The 10,592-nt window shown below is 38.6% G+C and overlaps 1 protein-coding gene and 1 long non-coding RNA gene across 2 annotated transcripts in view; one reads left to right on the forward strand and one right to left on the reverse strand.

Moving 5' to 3' along the window:
- Positions 1–10,592, reverse strand: part of LOC106877315 (cytosolic carboxypeptidase 6-like) — a 511,794-nt gene that overhangs the window by 490,309 nt on the left and 10,893 nt on the right. The gene's annotated exons all lie outside the window — the stretch shown is intronic.
- On the forward strand, positions 4,743–8,613 carry LOC128248891 (uncharacterized). The gene is made up of 2 exons (XR_008265036.1): positions 4,743–5,248; positions 8,003–8,613. It is a non-coding gene; the product is annotated as an uncharacterized LOC128248891 (long non-coding RNA).

The following is a 10,592-nucleotide window of genomic DNA, read 5'->3' on the forward strand; positions in this document are numbered from 1 at the left end:
AGACTGAAAAAAAAAATTCTAAAAAAAGTTTAAAATTTAAAATTTGAGGAGGTGATGTTTGGGGGTGGGGTAAAATTTTCAAAAAGTATATATATTTTTTGCTTAGCATATTCGTAAACTAAAACCTAGGAATCCGAGGTAATTATTTTTAAAAAAATGCATTTTTGAACTGGTCATTCAGTACCTCACTGATCTTGGTTGAACTGTCTGAGGAAGCCATCCTTTTGGAAGAGGGGTCCTATTTTGCAGCGTACTGAGGCTGTTTCTTTGGCATAATGAACGAAGGCCTTTGACAATGCTTTTTATAACTCAGGCTTCTTTATCTGCATAGGATTGTTGCAGACTTTTTTCTATCTCCTTCAGTGTTGTTTTTAGGCCAGACCTTTCGCTACTTTTAGAATGTTGGTTGAGGCGATTTACAACATACATTACGAGAGAGATAAGATACGCCACTGTGGAGGTGCGCTTCACAACGGAGGAGGAAGCAATAAAGCACTCCACAGAGGCAATAAGGACAGACAAATGGGTGATGTTGCCTTCGTACTGCGGCAAACGTGTGGCCAAGGTGCGAGTGGGTAAGGTACCACCCGAATTGAAAGAAGAATGGCTGATGACAGCCATAACGTATAATATGAAAGATGGGAAGATTCTGAAGGCTACAAGGACCCAGAAGTTAGATTACTGGGGATATAGTATCGAATTAACGATTCAGGCAACAACAGAGGACTTGAATAGTGTGGTGGATGAGATTGTGCTGCTAGAAGATGTGAAGCTGAGAGCTATTGTGGAGGGTAGGCCACCAGTGTGTTTCACATGTGGAGAAAGGGGCCACATGAAGGCACGGTGCACCCAAAGAAAGCTACAAACAGAACAGGAGGAGAGACAGTAGAGTGTGGACCAGGTAGTATAGGGCAAGGCAACATAAACAGTAAAAGAAGCGGAGAAGGGATTCACTATGGTTAAAAAAAAAGGAGGAGGAGCAGAGGAATGCGTTCTCCGCCAGAGGAGCAAAAACAGGAGAGAGAAGAGGTGAGAAAAGAAACTGTGAAGGAGGGCAGTAGGAAGTAAAAAGAAAGTGGAGTTACCAGTGGAGAAAGAGTCGGAAACCCAACTGTATGAAGGTGAGATGGAGAGACTATTTATGGAGGAAGAAAAGAGAGAACCAAAAGTCCAAGAGAAAGGAAAGAAGATACGAGGAGGAGAGGGAGTATGGTATTATGTAACGTACCCCAAAAATGTTGAAACAGAGAAAAAGATAATCAAGTTACACTCAATAGTAAGAGTGGAGGTGCCTTCATACGTCTACGCGGAGGATATGAAGGCAATATTGATAGAAGAGGAAAACTACAGAAAATTGAAAGAGGTGTGGAGATAACATTTACCTGCCAGGAGTGGAGGTGGAATTTAAAGAGTTGCCACCGTGGTGGATTTAAGAGATATCGAACCACTAATGAAGTTCTACTAAAGACAAAAAAAGTATGAAATTAAAGGAAAAAAAAAAGAACAATTGTAAATAGTACATATAACGGTTTAAATGGTACTGCATGAGAGTGGGCCCCATGCGTCCTTTTTCATTTTTATATAACTTTCATTTCATTTACATTCATTTTAAGTTTTTTGTCCCCACTGTGGTCTTGTCTGTCCTTGTGGTGTCCCCATCTGTGTTTGGGGCTTTATGCCTAATAAAGAAATCGGTATTGTGACTTGTGAATAATTGAGAATAATTCTGTGGTGTTTTTTTTTTTTTGCTTGTAGGTATAGTTGAAATTGTTGTATCTGAATTCTTTCCTTGTGTTGTTATTAATAGCGTTCTGTGTATGGCCGACAGTGTGAACTTTTATACCCCTCTGTGAGGTGGGGAATTATCCATTTTTGTTGCGTATTCCCACAAATCTTGTTAAATTTTGTTTAAAATGAATACTTCCTCTGCAGAGTAAAAAAAACAACTGTGAAATGTTAAGTATGCCAACAGCAGACAAACTTGTTGAACCGCCAGATAAAGATAAATTTTGCAGCTGCGGCTGGAGTGAAAAAAGAAAATTTATGTGTAGATCGAAGTATGCAAATGCAGCACCAAAACATGTTTTCGAAGGAGGAGTACGACGTAAAAGCCACCCTCCCGAGTGAAATCAAAGAGGAAACCGCAAAAAAAAAAAAAAGTCGTATTTAAAACTGGTAATAAAGGAAAAGAAACTCGACAAAGCACCAAAAGAAGAAATACAAAAATGCCTGCAATCTGGCAGGACATAGAATACCTGACCAGAGGGAAACGCTTTGCCAATGTAGTAGTTTATTTCAAAAGCGAAGAGAAGGCCAAAACACACTCAGTGCAACCTTTGAGAACCACAGACATTGTGTTGCTGCTAACATACTTAGGAAGGCGCACATCAATAATCACAACAGAAGAGATCCTGCCAGAAATGAACTCGTAGCCGTACTAATGGGGCTCGAAGAAGAAATAACGATATTAGAGGCCTCAAAATTCCACCAGCAGAACTGGAAGGGGCAAGGCCTCGAGGTCACCATCCAAGCGGTGCCACAGACCCTGGAAAAGATCATGGAAAATATACACCTCGGAGAAGAAACCACCTTACGGGCAATGGTGGAGGGAAGAAAACCCCGGTGCTTCGAATGTGGAGAGAAGGGCCACATTCGGGCAAACTGTCCTACCCGTAAGGTGGAGACGGCCCAAATAACTCTTGAGCCATTACTGCGGGAATTGAGCGACATTCCGAGACAGACAAGTTGTGGAGAATCGGTTTCAGCGTACGCGGACGACATCACCACATCGTAACCGAAATGGATCACCTACAGAGGGTAGGCAAAGCCATTGAGGAATACGAGACGGTGGCAGGAGCAAAGGTTAATCGTGAAAAGTCAGACGGCTTGCAGCTCGGCACCTGGAAAGGCAAGTCGATGCCTCTTGACAGCGCCTTGGGACGTTGGACGGAGGGTCCGATTAAGTTGCTAGGAGTCCGGTTTGGACCAGGTCTCCGAACAGAGAAGAACTGGGACGAGGTAGCGAGAAGGGTGGCCCACATAGCCAAGACCTGGTCTTGGCAGTGGCTATCTCTGAAAGGGAGGAAGGAGGTGGCCAATGTGTTCATCGCATCGGTCATCACCTACCGCCTAACCGTCGTTCCCTGCCCTGATTCGTGGTTGAGCAGGCTGGAAAGACAGCTCTTCTGCTTCTTGTGGAAGGGCTCGAATCCTCTTGTTAGACGCTCTATTTGCTGCCAACAACCGTTAAAGGGTGGGTTAAGGATGCCTTGGCTGATGATGCGCAGGCACGCGCTGAGGTTGAAGCATCTGTGGCTCCATCTGGATGGTGATCGAGTGTGGTCTCCACTGGCGAAACAGATGTTTCCCAAGTTCACTTGTTTCGGTGAACTGGAAACCTGGTTCTATCGTAGATCGAAGTTAGATGCATGCTTTACGGAGTGTCGTAAGGCTCTCCGGATATTCCATCTCTCGGGCAATGCCTGTGGTAGTGGTTCTACCACATTCTTCTATAGAGGGTTCGTAGAAGCGAAATGTGACGATGCCTTGGGGGAAGCCCTAGGTCTCGATGATAACCAGCTGGCCAATCTGTTCCAACGTACATTCGGGCCGAAGACACTGGATAACTTTAAAAAATTTTTGGCATGGCAATGTTACTGAGGAGCCCTACCTGTCCAAGATGTGGGCGGGACAGGGAAACTGTCCCGCACGCTATTGTTCAGTGTTCGGAAGTGTCATATATGTGGGTTTATGCCGAACAATTGTTGTCAATTACTGGAAGAGTACAGCTATCGACTGAATCAGTAGAAAAATTGACCCACAGGATTTTCTATCGAAAGAAGGTAAGAATTGCTTTCTCATAGAAATTGCAATTGCGAGAGAGGTGATTTGGAAGACGCGAGTGAAAGGGTTAATAAAAGGCACTTTTATCTCTGGCCCTGGCTTGGTGAATTTCTTCACCTTCATCCTAAGAAGGAAAATAGGGTTAGAGAGAAAATGCCTGTCCACGAAAATGTTTCAAGATCGATGGAAGAATGTCGCACGAATGTTGCGTATAGATGGGACCGCATGAATACAACGCAGGATAAACTTAAAGCATCAGTGGTAAGGCGGGGCTCGTAGGGTCCGAGCATATCCCGTTTCTCCACTCTATTCTGTAATATTGTCCTGTATATGTTATCATCCGAACTATTTATATTTACGTAAAATTTTAAAATTCATTTTTGTGTTAATTCATACGTTAAATCTGACCCAATATCAAATTGTACTGTCCCCTCTTTGTTGTCCTCTTGTGGGAAATAAAAAATTTGCGAAATGCTTACCGGTATTGTGTCTGTCTTTATGTTCTGAGTTCAAATTCCGTCGAGGTCGACTTTGCCTTTCATCCTTGTGCTTGGAGTAGAAAATAATCGTTAGCACGCTGAACGAAATGCCTAGCAGTATTTCATCCGTCTCCACATTCTGAGTTCAAATTCTGCCGAGGTCGACTTTGCCTTTCATCCTCTTGGAGTCGATAAATCAAGTACCAGTGAAGCACTAAGTCGATGTAATCGACTAGTCCCCTGCCTTCAAATTTCAGGCTTTGTGTCCTCAGCAGAAACGATTATTTATTGTCTTTTTTTTTTGTTTTTGTTTTTAGATTTAATTTTTTTTTAATTTCAGCTTTTTTGCTATTGTATTCTAACATAAGTCTTAGCGTTTGGTTCTTCGCGAAACAATTATTGATAGGATTCTTGTATAGGAAACCGATAATTAATTCTAACTTGCCAAGTCTATCCAATTTACATCGCCATATTAAAATGACGTCATAGTCACATGACATGTCTACAGGTACTTCAATATAAAAGAAGCTTAACAGAGAACTCCCCCCCAACCGAATCATATCACCTATTATAATTTAAGAAATTTTTTTTACTAAGCCCACAATCACCTACAAGTATAATCTTAAAAATAGCTTATTCAAAATATGAACAGGAATATATTTTACAAAAGAAAGACAAGGAAAAAAGATGGGAGAAAGAAAAAACCACAACAAATGTTTTTATTGGGTTTAGGTTCATTCTATTAGTGTATCATTACTAGCAAGCTTGCTTGCAATGTTTCACCGGGGAAACATTTATAGAACTGATTTGCTTCTGGTCGATCTGTAACATGGCGAATAAAGAGATACTAAGAAAAAAATTTGTAATGTATAGATCTAAGCATGTGGTGTTTCAAATGTATCGGTAGAGTGAAATGTCACCTTTCAGTAAGTAAATTAATATCCGAAATGCTGCAGTATGTATTGTGTTGTCACTACATTTCGTGCATTTGATACAACTCAATGCTGTAGTTTTTGTTCTTTGTTTTCAATAATCTGTTATTCTTTACACGTTGCTTTCTTTTTTACTTATCTGTTGGTTTCGTTTTGACTCATCTTGTTTTATACCACTTATTTTTTATCATTCATCATCTACTCACCTTTATTTTGGTTTTTACTGTTATTTTCTTATGTCGTTTTTGTTTCTTCATCTCTGTATTTTATTTACAGGGGTTTATTATTGTTTTTGCTGTTTTAATTTTCCATTTATATATATACATATTTTTTTTCTCATTTTTTCCCCCTTGTTTCTCTCCATTTTTTTTTCGCTCCTTGTTTCTTTCTGTGTTCCTTTCAGTTAAAGAGCGTAGCTCGAAACGTCAAAGACTCTCTATTCCCGAACGTTAAACTAATACATCCATTTGTTGTTTACACCACCTGTCTTCGTCTGTTGTTTTTTTCGTAAATTCTCCCATATATATATATATATATATATATATATATATATAACGCCAGTGGATCAAAAATCCACATTTTACGTAAGAAGCACATTCTAAACGCTAGTGCAGTAATGTATTTACATGAAATTAGATATATGCTTGGTCATAGAATGACCAATGGTTTCACATCTATAGGGCACTTAGCATTGTAGGCGACTCGTCAGACTCTATTGGACACACACACACATTATCAACGCTTGTTTATATTTTTTCTCTCTATATTTTTTAAGGTTTCTCCTTGACTAGCGTATAATAACTGCTTTCATCTATTAAAAATTACCTAATTACTCCTGAAATTGTTTCTGCTTTGTTTGAGCATGATTCTTTGTTATATAAGGCAAGTATTGTCGACCGGGTTAATATTTGGATATTTTTCATCTGATGAAAATCATCCGTGAAAGATAATTGAAATGTGCATAATGAAATTCAGGAAATATTGGTTTCAAATTTTGGCACAAGGCCAGCAATTTGGGGATGGGGGTGCTCAACCGGTGCTTATTTTATCGACTCCAAAAGGATGGAAGCTAAAACCGACCTCGGCGGAATTTGAACTCAGAACGTAGAGACGAAATACCACTAAGCATTTTGTTCACTGTGCTAACGATTCTGCCAGTTCGCCGCCTTAAACTTTGGAAACATCATTAAATTGGTTTTCTGTCTCTTATTACCATGTTACAGCTTGACTCCCCAGTCATAGCATTCTATATAATGCTTTATACGAGTATCTGAAATTAATGTAGTTTGAATATCGATCCCTGAGTCCCATGATAAAATGTTGGGCATTTTGGGGTATCACTTAGTATATACCGTAAATCTTCGAGTATAATCCGCACTTTTTCCCCAAAATTTAATGGTCAAAATTTCTAGTGCGTACTATATACGAGGTTAAAAATGAAAAATATTTTCTAAGCAAAATTTTCTAAGTCATAAATATGTAAAGGCAATTTACTTAATATTTATTTTTCACTGACGTTAGTACTGTTATTTCTTTATTTTCTGCAAACAAAGTGCACAAAAAAGCTTCATGTTTGCGTTATGTTATATATACAATAATAATAAAGGACGTAACCGTATATACGATTACAAACCAAGGACGTTACATAGACCTCCTTGACTCAAGTTAGAGAAGGGGTTCGTATTATACACAAGGCTTAGGTTTTTCTGAGGTACAGCCCCCTAAAAATCCCCTGCGTATTATGCTCAAGGGTAGACTATACTCTAGGATTTACGGTATATATATATATATATATATATATAAATATATAAAACAAATAGTAAATGAGTATATGCATATATACGTACAGGTATGTGCATACCGACATCCACCTGTATCTATAGGTGCATATCTGGGTACAGGACATTGCAAACAAAACAGAGACGAGAAAACACACAAGCCACATAGAGAACATTCTACTTCATCAGCTACCTCCGTTTTAACACCGACACACGTACATACATAGATGCATGCATACGTACGTGAACACGCGTGTTAGCCCACTTTTTAAAATTCAACAACTTCATAGTCCATAACATCATGTTAACACATACATTTAGAATACTCCAAATGGCAAAATATTAAATCTCTTTATAAGGAACAGAAAGAAAAAAAAGAATGCTCCAATATCTTAATTAGAGTACTTTTCCAATGGTTTAACTATTTTCTTGCATTATTTTTTAGTTTGGAATTATATCACATGTTAGAAATACACAAGGAAAAAAAAAAAGAATGAGTATGTTTGTATACATACACATATATGCGCATGCATACATGCACACAAATACATACAGGCAAATACACACACTGTAGTGCTTAAAATTTTAAATATATATATAATATATATATATATATATATATATATATATATATATATACATACACACACACACACACACACACACATTGGGTTAGGAAGGGCATCCAGCCATAGAAACCATGTCAAAGCTGGCAGCAGGATTTGGTGCAGTCTTCTGCCTTGCCAATTCCTGTTGAACCATCCAATCCTTGCCAGCATAGAAAACAAACATTAAATAGAGATGATGTTGATGACAATACATGGTTAGATGAATGAAATGGTAGACAGCAATTGAAAAGCCTATCATGTGCATTTGTGTGTGTGTGTGTGTATTTGCATACATGTGTGTAAATATTGTTCCCCTTGTCCTCCAAAGTAAGCAATGGCATTTTTCTTTACATTTATTATAGTTTTACCAGTTTCAGTTATTGACGTGATGATCAATGGAATGAGAAAAGAATACCTTACTTGGAAAACAGTTAAAGTTTAATGACAGGAAGCGCATCTATAGGAAGTACTGTCTCATCAGGTTTCATCCAACCCATGCCAGCGTGGAAAAACATGTAAACCCAAATGTACATTGTATTTAGTTCAACAGTGGCTGACAACATGAATAGTTACCAAAACTATCTAGACAAACAAGCACCACAGAAAGTTGTAATTAATGCTACATATATCATTTATCTGGTACATTTGAGGCCCATTCTTTATGTATGTTTAATTCACACAGTCATAAAGTCATAGCCCCAATTACTTAATTAGTTGTTGTGCACTCTTGATAATTAAACAAATTGCTTGAATGCACAAAAATAGTATTGATTGGTTATATAAAGTTAAAGACTTTGGTCATGAATAGCCATGGGATTGTTGCCTAGAAAGTTACCTTCTCAGGTTCAAGTCTGGGCAAAGTTGTTTATGGAAGACCAACACTCGCCCATGCATACCAGTCTCCCCTCTCCACGCCAATGTTATCCAAGGGAAAGGCAAAGGCCAATACAGCTCAGCACCAGTGATGCCGCAACTCATTTCTACAGCTGAGTGAACTGGAGCAATGCGAAATTAAGTGTCTTGCTCAAGAACACACCACACAGCCCGGTCCGGGAATCAAACTCACTACCTCATGATTGTGAGCCCAATGTTCTAACCACTGAGCCATGTGCCTTCACGCAACCATTGGTGATGTCCTGTACTTATTGTGTATGTTTTGGTATTTTATCCTGTACTTGTCTCTCGTGTGTTTACGTATTTTTCACTTTTTGATGTTGATATGTATTTTTTATGTGTGTATATATATATATATATATATATATCTTTAAGGATGTATAATGAAATGAGTTTATAAACTGAAAGTTACTGTTCTCAATAACATATCACCATCGTCTTTGTTGTCATTTCACATCCACATTTCCGTGCTTTCATCAAACAGGTGAAATTCCTTGAAGCTAATGTTCCACAGCTGGGCGCCTTTCTTGTCACCAATCCTTGGCTGTTTCCAAATAAACTAACATTTTCTCCAGTCCTTCAAACATGAACAACACAATGGCTGGACATGATTTCACAAATGATTGCAAATGAATGGCATACTTGTCTGATATTGATGTACATTTATAGCAAGTATGGGATACCAAGTCAGGAAAACACAAACACACACACACATATATATATATATGTGAGACTACACTCTGAGTGGTTGGCGTTAGGAAGGGCATCCAGCTGTAGAAACTCTGCCAAATTAGATTGGAGCCTGGTGTTGCCATCCGGTTTCACCAGTCCTCAGTCAAATCGTCCAACCCATGCTAGCATGGAAAGCGGACGTTAAACGATGATGATGATGATGATGATATATATATATAGGCGTAGAAGTGGCTGTGTGGTAAGTAGCTTGCTTACGAACCACATGGTTCCGGGTTCAGTCCCACTGCATGGCACCTTGTGCAAGTGTCTTCTACTATACCCTCAGGCCAACCAAAGCCTTGTGCGTGGATTTGGTAGACGGAAACTGAAAGAAGCCCATCGTATATATATGTGTGTGTGTGTGTATATGTTTGTCTCCCACCATCGCTTGACAACCGATGCTGGTGTGTTTACGTCCCTGTAACTTAGTTGTTCAGCAAAAGAATAAGTACTAGGTTTAGAAAGAATAAGTCCTGTGGTCGATTTGCTCAACTAAAAGGCTGTGTTCCAGCATGGCCACAGTCAAATGACTGAAACAAGTAAAAGAGTAAATAGTATATATATATATTTATATATATATCATCTTATCTAGTTTCAGCTCATGAGCTGTGGCCATGCTGAAGCAAGGATATCCATGTTTCATGTGACCATTTATTTAAGCAATGTGAAAATTACATCAAATGTAAAATGCTGAGAAATCCTCAGCTGCACAAAGGTATAGAAATTTACTGAAATTACATTTCAACAGAAGGACATATTTTTGTAACTACATTTAAACTTTCCAAGTATAAAGGAAGAATACAAAGAACATTTTGACTTTAGCCTGTATGGCTAAGTCAAAATGGTTATTTGTATTCTTCCTTTCTACTTGGAGAATTTGAATGTAGTTACAAAAATACGTCCTTCTGTTGAAATGAAACTTCAGTAAATTTCTATATATTCTATATACTTTTTGACCTACCCTCGTATATATGTTACTAGCAGAAATACCCGGCTTTGCCCGGGTTAAAGAGAATAATGAAATCTAAAAACGCTGTCTAGACTATGCAACCCTCAACTGTTAGTAGCTACGATACCATATTTCTACATTAATAACTCTCCAATCCATGCCAGCATGGAACATAGACATTAAGTGGAATGCCAGTCTCTCATCTAGGAGGACCTTGAAATCAATGTTACCAACTGGGGACTATGTGTGTCGCAGTGATAATAAAAAGACCCAAAGGAGGTCTGCAACGAAATAATTTTACTCAACACTTTGCAAGTGAATCAGTGGAGGCAAAGATGTGTCTCATTTACTTGACAATTTATGCACCACATTGTAGA

This window comes from Octopus bimaculoides, chromosome 10 (assembly GCF_001194135.2).
Source record: "Octopus bimaculoides isolate UCB-OBI-ISO-001 chromosome 10, ASM119413v2, whole genome shotgun sequence".
In the NCBI taxonomy this organism is placed as follows: domain Eukaryota; kingdom Metazoa; phylum Mollusca; class Cephalopoda; order Octopoda; family Octopodidae; genus Octopus; species Octopus bimaculoides.